Source organism: Mustela erminea, chromosome 6, assembly GCF_009829155.1.
Source record: "Mustela erminea isolate mMusErm1 chromosome 6, mMusErm1.Pri, whole genome shotgun sequence".
NCBI lineage: Eukaryota > Metazoa > Chordata > Mammalia > Carnivora > Mustelidae > Mustela > Mustela erminea.
This window is the reverse complement of record NC_045619.1, coordinates 46975308-46983263: the sequence shown is the minus strand read 5'-3', so window position 1 is coordinate 46983263 and position 7956 is coordinate 46975308.

The window sequence follows — 7956 nt, the reverse complement described above, 5'->3', positions numbered from 1 at the left end:
AATAAGTTCAGAATAGGAAAGGGAACACTGTAGCCTGGGATTGAAAGAGTTTTACGAAAAAAAATCAGTTAAATTTTTTTAGAAAATCAAAATCAAACATATTATTTTCATCTTAGTAAAAGAAGTATATACAATGTTTAAGTTTATGAAACATTTGTGATCTTTCAGTGAAAGATATGGTATTTAATGTTACAAAAAGTTGGGGCACCTATCTGTTTCAGGCAACAGAGCATGAGATTCTTAATCTCAGGATTGTGAGTTCAAATCCCACACTGGGTGTGGAGCCTACTCAAAAAAAAAAAAAATTTAAAGTTACGATAAGTTGCCTGTTACTCAATACTGATTCAAAAGTACAAATCAGTGAAGTGAAGTGTAATTTTGTCCTTAAAAATTTAAAACAGAAAGCTATTTGAAAAAAAGAAAAAAGAAAATGGAAGAGAAATATTGCTACTATATCTTAATGGCTAGTCGTAATTATTTAGTTACTTTTTTTAAAAAGTCATGTCTTAGGAACAAAAAGATTAGAAGATTTTACTTTGTAGAATAACAGACATTGCATGTAAACTGATGAGGGTTGACTTTAAACAAATTTATAATAAAGTTATTGATGCCTGGAAAACAGATGAAATGAAGGAAAAATAAGATGAAAGAATCTAAACTATTTTAACTTTATTGAATGAACTCATAAAATTCTATTTTTCTAACTACTCATACTAACAAATCATGATGCTTTTTAAGCTTTCATTCAATTTATAGCATGAAATCAGTAATCTAAGGTGTTTTCCAATTTATTTTAAATTATTTTGGATTTCTAACATAACTTCTAACACCAGCACCTATGAACAAGAAAGGATATAGTATATTTTCTGTGTGATATAGTAAAGGTATATCATATCCACTCTATTTTTTTTTAAGAAAGAGGAAGCATTTTTTAAAAAGATTTTATTTATTCATTTGACAGATCACAAGTAGGCAAAGAGGCAGGCAGAGAGAGAGGAGGAAGCAGGCTCCCCGCTGAGCAGAGAGCCCTGGGATGAGGGGCTCTATCCCAGGACCCTGAAATCATGACCTGAGCTGAAGGCAGAGGCCTTAACCCACTGAGCCACCCAGGTGCCCCTATCCACTCTATTTTTTTAAGCTTATATAATTACCACTCTTGAAGGGCTCCTGGGTGGCTCAGTTGGTTAAGCATCTGACTCTTGATTTTCAGCTCAGGTCACAATCTCACAGTCTTGAGATCAAGCCCCATATCAGGTTCCATGCGGGGTGTGAAGCAGAAAAAAAAATAATGTGTTTTGAAAAAAAGACAGTAACTTCCTTGATAGCAAAAGCACAAGTATATATGTGTGTTTGCAGGTATGTGTCAATGAGAGCTGTTCCCTTTGATAGGCACTGGGCTAACTTCCTCACTTCTTCAGGTGTTTGCTTGGGTCTAATCTCATTGAGACTCCCCCTCATTAGCTTATTTACTAATGAAAACTATCCTCGTCCTCATATTTATAATCCCCCTTTCTCTGGTCTACTTGTTCTTGTATAGCATAAATCATTTCCTAATAAGGTATATATATTGTGTTTATTATCTTTTCCTGCTAGAATGTAATCTCCACATAGTCAGGAATCTTCACCTGTTTTACTTAGTGGTATGTGGCAAGAGCCTATATTAAAGCCTGAAACATAGCAATTACTCAATAAAGATCTGTTGAATTAAAATGGTATGAAAGGAATGAGACCAGAAGCAACAAAAAATCAGTTTCTATGAAGATATAACTATACATAGCCATATGCTACTTTTGGTAAAGACAAGGTAACTTTGTTTCTTGGATTGGCCTGTTGATTTTATATTATAGGTAGGTCTATATCTACCTACCTACCTACCTATCTATACAGAGAGAGTCTTTAAGGGATATTAAATTCATAGCTAATATAGGTGACATCAAAATCACGTGTCTATCAAATGAACTTGTGCAACTTCATTTCCTGCAGAATACTTGTTCAAATGTTACCTCCTTAGGGAACTCTGCACTGACCACCTTATCTAAAAGAGCACCCTACCCCGTTGTCACTCTCTAGCCCTTATCTTGCTTCATTTCCTCCATAATTCTTATTATTGCATAATATTATGACAAATATTTGTTTATTGTCTATCTCCTCCAGGAAAACAGGGAACTTATCTGCCTTCCTTACTGCTTTATTTCCCTGTGTTTGGATCAGTGCCTGGCACATAGTAAATATTTGTCAGTATGAATGCACTGGGAATTTGCATGCCCTCATGTTGTTCTTCATGAGAATGATCCAATTGTTTGTCCCCAGATCTGAAGTTGCTAAGCAATCATTTGTATTGTATTATTCTTTCACTAATAAACAAACAAACAAAAAATAATTCTTCATGCTTCATACCATAATGAGTGAGATAGTTAAAAATGTTTGAACAGGTATAGGCTAGATATTATTCCATCAAGTATCAGTGAAATTCACTACTGATCTGGAATATCAAATCTTAAATCATATTAAAGATTTTATTTATTTCTTGGGATGCCTGGGTGGCTCAATTGGTTAAGCAGCTGCCTTTGGCTCAGGTCGTGATCCCAGCGTCCTGGGATGGAGTCCCACATTGGGCTCCTTGCTCGGCAGGGAGCCTGCTTCTCTGTCTCTGCCTGCCGCTCTGTCTGCCTGTGCTCACTCTTTCTTCCTCTCTGACAAATAAATAAAATCTTTTTTAAAAAAGATTTTATTTATTTCTTTATTTGAGAGAGGGAGAGAAAGAGCAGGAGCAGGAGGAGGGACAGAAGCAGACTCCCCACTGAGCAGGAAGCCCGATGCAGGGTTCAATCCCAGGACCCCAGGATCATGATCTGAACTGAGGGCAGATGCCTAACTGAGTCACCCAGGTGCCCCTAATCTTAAATCATATTAAATAAAAGTTTTAGATTTACTCCTTACTCTTTTCTGGGCGAAAGTATTAATTTTATTGAATTTGAAGTGAACACACTGATATAAAATTCTGTGATATTTCATTTGACTTAAAAAGTTAAACAAGGGGGTACCTGGGTGGCTCAGCTGTTAAGAGCTGCCTTCAGCTGAGGTCATGATCCTGAGGTCCTGGGATCAAGCCCCACATCAGGCTCCCTGCTCAGTGGGAAGCCTGCTTCTCCCTCTCCCACTCCCCGTGCTTGTGCTCCCTCTCTCGCTGTGTCTCTGTCAAATAAATAAATAAAATCTTAAAAAAACAAAAACAAAAACAAAAAACTTAAACAAGGCCAGTGCAAAAAAAGAGGTACTTTAGACCCCTTTGCTCTTTAATCCCACTTTTTGGTTTAAAATCTGGGCTGGGTGACGATAGCAGGATTGAATGACATAGCTGTGTGTCTCTGTAACAGATGGCAAATGTAGAAAGGGGCAGGACTTTAAAAATTACATTCTGTATAGGGTGTTGCTTACTTTGTTGTCTGGACCCCAAAGTCTTCAGCAAAACTTTCAGTTGTGGATACACCTCTAAAATACTTGTAAGGATGTTTTAAATTTCAAAAATTTATAAGTTCACAAGAGACTGATGAAAAATTACAGAAATCACAATTTTTATAAAACTTAAGGATAATTTTTTGAAAGATTTTATTTATTTATTTGAGACAGACAGAACAGAGGGAGAGGGAGGGAGTGAGGGAGACACAGACTCCCTACTGAGCAGGGAGCCCAAGGAGGCAGGGCTCCATCAGAGGATCATGACCTAAGCTGAAGGCAGATGCCCACGGACTGAGCCACCCAGTTGCCCCAAACATAAATGTTTTTAAGTATTTGTTTTCAAACACTTAAAATGCTTTAAACTCTTGGGACAATAAATAAGAAGTGTCCTTATTATTTTCAATACCTATCCCCAACAATACCAGGTAGAACTTCTTTTTTTCAAAGGGGTGTCTCTTTTCATGATACCATACATATATATCTATGATTTTCAGCCACTTTATTAAAACATAACAATCTAAGATTAAAGAATCAGTCTTGCTAATGTGAAAGCTTCAACCTTGAACTCGATTCGAACTTCTTCTCCCCTTCTTCCACCAACCCACCAACCCCAATACAGGTAAAGCTCTAGCGACTTGGAGGGAGTAGGGAAATATCTGGCTCTCAGACGCCTGTTTTTCCTCTCTTCTCTAGATTTGGTGCCCTTGTTTATGGCAAAGAGAAGGACAAAGAAAAGGCAAAAAACTTCCTTACTTGAAAGAGAAAAAGGCAAATGTTTTCTTCCTTGACTGGGTAAGAATGCAATCTTCATTGACTGGATATTGATAACTTCTATGTGACAGTGTCCAAAAGCTGTGTTCCAGCTTAGGACAGCTTTCATTCTCCTTGCTACAACGTTCCCCCTTGCTGTAGTTGGCCCTCATACTGAAAAAATGGCTCAAGCCTTTCCTGGGATTTGTACCACCCATAGGAAACTTTATTTTCTTGCCACACTAAATGATGGGTATAGGGTTACTTCCCTGCTATCCTGGTGGCCTCTCAGTCTATCACTGTTCAAATCCTCTTTCTCCTCCTGCATTCTAGGAGATGAGCAAGTCCTGTGGCTAAGCAAATGTCCAACAGAGAAAAGATATGTGTCTCCCCATTTTAGAAATCCAATCTTTAGAAGTGATTCTCTTCAAGCACTCTTCACCCCAATTACGTATTAGAAACAGCTTGTCCATAAACATTGCTTTCTCCAACAGTCTCCTTTCTCTCTCTCTCTCTCTCTCTCTCTCTGTTTTTTGACTAAGACTGGTAGGAGTGGTAGTGGTGGTGGTGGAGATAGGCTGGTTGTGACACTCAGTTAATACTGTGGGATTTTTAAGTTATTTTAACCTACAATGTGGAACGTTGTTGTAATGTATCTATATAAATACTCAGTTATATATTCTATGATGTAGTTATATAAAAATTCAGCTATATATACTATATAACTATAGTATTATTGTGATTATCAAATGTCAGCCAATCCTTGCTTAATATATTGGTAAACCTTACACTTAAGTGGTAAGAGAAATAGTTCTTATTTGGTCCTCCTCAAAACAACTGTGATACCCAGTTCACATCCCATACCAGTTCCTTATAACAAAACTGATGGTGGAGAATCCTCAGTCTCAGTCTACAGGAATCCAAAATTCAAGCCGTTCAAGTATTTTTTTTAAATGTAGTTAGATAGTTCATGGTTTTGTGAGGCATTAAGTCTTACAATCAACTTAGGCACTTTGAGACACATGTATTAGCATATTAAAAATTCTAGCAAATGTTGCAATAATGAAACTTCTTTTACTTGGTTTAACTCAGCATTCCCTGTGCTTAATTTACAGTGGAATCCCCCCCCCCCCCCCGCCAGAGTACTTCCCAATATCTCATGAAACTAATCTGAGGAACCTAGTTTGGATCCTTCTTCCCTCTCTTCTTTTTCCTTTTTGTAATTTTTGTGTCCACAAGGAACTACACATATCTAAATCTATAAAGTTCTTCAACTTAAAGAAGTATAATAAGTATGTCTGTTGTTGGTTCATTCAAAATAGAGGCTTTTTCCTTCCTCTGCTACTATAGTAAGAGTTAAAAAAAAAAAAAGAAAGAAAGAAAAAGAGAAAAAAAGATTCCTTGGCTTTTAGCAGGAAAAGCTAGCTTCTGGGTTGAGGCTGCCAGAAAAGGTCTTCTTTCCTATTTAGAAGTCTTGTGAGTTAAGATTTCTTTTGATGCTACACTACCAAATTATCTCCTCAGTAGTAGCGGTTCAATTTGTAAGTGAATAATTGGCTGTTTCTCTGGGTTCTGCCATTTAACTGTTCTATGCCCACTGATGTGGGTTATGCTTAGGAAGACTGATTTCCTAATTGTAGGCTGTTTCACTAAAAGGAAAAGAGAAGGTATGGAGATAATATTTTTCTAAGATCACGAACATCACCAAAGGTTTAGCAGATAGCACAACTTTTAAAATCTAGAAGCTAATAGGAACTAAATTTATTTACATTGATGAAATACAAGTGTTTTATGAAATATGGTGTACGCTTCTATTCTAGGCAGTCTTTTATTTATTTTTTAAAAAAGATTTTTATTTTTAAGTAATCTCTCCACCAATGAGAGCAAACTTACACAACCTGGAGATCCAGAGTCGCATATTTCACCAACTGAGCCAGCCAAGCACTGCCCCCTCCAGCAGTCTTTTAAAAACACCTTAATTGACTGAATATAATTTCTAGCTGCTTCATATAGAACTATAAGAAGTAACTTCATACAAAGTTACTTGAAAATTATTGTAAATACTTAGTAACTACCTTCTTGTAAACAATGTCTTTAAAAAGTCATGGGCCTTTTAAAATCCTGTTAATAATTATAGAAGAGATGCCATCACAGAAACTGAAAGATTAGCTAATATGTTTATTTTAAAAACCCCACTATTTTAAAAAATAGTCTTACAGTAGCAAAGTATAACATAATCACTACTTGATGCTATGAAATGTAATAATTTAAGAATGTTTCATTTCCCTACTTTACCTATTTTTATTTCTCAACAGAAAACATATTAACAGCTAGTACACTTATGTCTGTTGTCTTTTTAAAATTTTTTATCTTTTTAAAGATTTTATTTATTTATTTGGCAGAGAGAGAGATAGAGATCACAAGTAGGCAGAGGGAGAGGGAGAAGCAGGTTCCCTGCTGAGCAAAGAGCCCCACGTGGGGCTTGATCCCAGGACCCTGAGATCATGACCTAAGCCAAAGGCAGAGGCTTAGCTCACTGAGCCACCCAGGTGCCTCTGCTGCCCTTTATTAAAATGGCTCTTTATATTATCTATCATTTTCTTGCATTTTTCCCTTTCAGATGCTGCCTTAATAATTAGCTTCTCTATTTAAAATTCTTAGATTACATATAGTATTTCACATAAAAATATGATATCAGCAACTTCTATTTTGTGATTGTTTGCCTCTTTCTACATTATACTAAGATTTACAAAGATCATCTCATAAATAAATTTAACAACCCTGAAAGGCATGGTAATAGTTTCACATAGAATTTTCAGGTAACAAAACTGAGGCTTGGAGGTTAAACATCTTGCCCAAGGGACCTCAGCCTGCATGTATTTTAGGTGGATAAAATTCCAGCTCTGAACTGTTCTAAAACCCCAAGCTCTTACACTTTGCTTTTCAAATCTCTGGTGATTCAGCAATATTTTCTTGAATATTTATGATTTCTTATCAAAAACCTTTAGTTTTGAAATCTCATTTCAAAAATAACTTAAAAATATAATTAGACTTTGGATCACAGGGAAGACCATTATATAAATTCATACTTTCACCTGATTTGAATGCCAGGTTTCTATGTTTATAACTGAATTAGAGCCAAGCTATAAAACTTAAATTGCCCTGGGATGTAATAAAGAATAAAAACAAACAAATGAATGAAGCATACATGCCAGGTAAAGGTCAAATATTGCGACTGCTTGGTTCTGGAACAAAGATTTAAAAAAAAAAAATTGTAACAGAGAAAACTGGTGGGAAACTTGAATCATCACTTAGTAATATAGGTATTCCAAATTAAAACAAATGTGTGCTGTATTACTTTGTAATGACTTACGATGATGATTTAGGCTCAGCAAAACAATACTGTTTCTTTTCTTTGTTACACTAAGATTAATGTTATTAATTTCAAATATTTTAGTTTAATTTCTTTTATTTCTGGTTTAAAAGTTAAAAAAGAGCCATCAGCACAGATTTACACCAGGTTTTCTATGTTCACATAGCACATATTAGGGTAACTTTGTAATAAAAATAACTTATTGGGACTACACAAAAATTCTTATGTGTTCCTATATTATTCAAGATTGAGCAACAGTACTATACAATCTGTATGGCTGGTGCATAATAGGACTCACAATTGTTAGTTGAACCAGAATTTTAATTATCTATGTAGGTTCTCCATATTTATTCATTTGACTGATTCAGCCAAGA